Below are 1,780 nucleotides of genomic sequence, written 5' to 3' on the forward strand. Positions count from 1 at the left end.
CCGCCCCAGCCCCGCAGGAGGGTGCTGGGGCCCCTCACTCACCACTAAAGCACTACAAGCAGAACAACCCCACTGCCCTGGGGCTGAGCTGCCCGATGAGGCACTGCCCACCCCGCACCTGCCTGGATCCTGCTGCTGCCTTCCCCAGCCCACGTGGCTGCACAGCTGAAGGCTTGCCCCAAAGGAAGTGATTTCATGCAGCAGATGCATTTGTTAAGTTTAGGTTTTTTGAGTTTGGGGTTTTTTTCTTCCTGGTTTTTGTTTGCGTGGGTTTTTTGTGTGTGCTATTTAATACTTTTCACTGCTAACAACTGCCCTTGGAGCAGCACTAGCCTTGCTGGGGATGCTTCAGTTCCATGGGACAGCCACAGCACCTTCTCCTGAAGCCACACATGTGTCACACACACTCAGCACCACACAGCCCTGTCTGCCTCTGCCTGCACAGCCAGCCACTCGCTGGGCAGCGGGGGAGGCTTCCATTGGCCCCAAACGCTGGCCACAGCCCACTGCTGCCATTGCAGAGTGGAGCTCTGTTCACTGTTCCTTGTCTGTCAGCCGAGCCCCAGGCCAGAGCTGGGCCCAGGCGCTCCAGCACACTGGAGCTCAGCTGGGATGAGCCGCCAGCAGAGCATCAGCCTTGCATAATGACTTCAGCATGTTGTTACATTATTTTTTCTCCCCTGTGCATTTTGCGAAGAGGATGATGAGCTTCAGTTTGCCAGCCAGCTGCCTTTCCTTCGTGGTTTGAGTGCTAACTGGCTCACATGGGGTTATTAATTATTAATTATTATCATTATTATTAATGTATGTGTGTGGCTGTTCGGAAATACAGGTTGATCCCGCAGCAAGACAAACAGCTCGAGGGGCAGTGAGGAGGAGGATGAGGGGCAATACACCCCTGTGAAGTGTGTGCCTTGCAGCACCTTGGGGAAGCTGTGCCCTTTGCCACGTCCCCGGCAGCGCAGGCCCCGTCCTCGCGGCGCTCGCGCTGCTGGGAGGGAGCTGGGCTTGGCTGGGCTTGGCTGCGCTGCTCACACCAGTTCATTTTCCTGGCCTGGCCCCACCTGACTGTGGGCCAGCTCACAATAGTCAGAAATGAAAACCCCAGCGGTGCCCCAGCCAGAGGCACACGGCTCCCCCGCAGCCACGGGTAGGGGCCGCTGGCTGCTCTGGGGGCATTTGCTGCCAGGGAGCTGGGGAGGGGACTGGGCTGGTGGCCGGGCTTGGCACAACCTTGGGAAGGGCTGCTGGTGGGAGCGGGGGCTCGGGACTGCTGCAGCACCACGTCCTCAGTCAGCAGCCCTGGGCTCTGGTGGTGGAGAGCATCTCTCATGCTGTGTAATTCTGTTCTCTGTGTCCCTAGTACTGAAGGCAGTAAAATCCTTCTTTTATTTATTACTAATAACTTCATTATTGTGCTTGTTAATACTGTTTTCCTTAGGCAAACTACTGGAACACTTGCCCTGGTCTGCCATCTCTTGGGCTGTGCAGTGTGGCTCTGCTTGGCACATTGTTGGCGGTGCCCATGGCACAGCTCCCCTGCCCCCCTCCTGCTGCTGAGCTGCCCACCCAGAGCCTGCCAGAGGAGCCCATGAGGGCTGGACATGGCATGTCACCCTGCCCCAGTACCAGTCCCAAGCAGCCTAAAGCCCTCTGGTGTTTCTCCCCGTCTGGTGTGTAAACTGGCTCTCCCCAAACCAACCGAAACCCATCCAAAACACCCCTGTGCATTGTCATGCACCCAGAGGGTGAACCAGAGCCAAAGAAAGCCCCGAACAGC

Source organism: Geospiza fortis, unplaced genomic scaffold, assembly GCF_000277835.1.
Source record: "Geospiza fortis unplaced genomic scaffold, GeoFor_1.0 scaffold5, whole genome shotgun sequence".
NCBI classification, from domain to species: Eukaryota; Metazoa; Chordata; class Aves; order Passeriformes; family Thraupidae; genus Geospiza; species Geospiza fortis.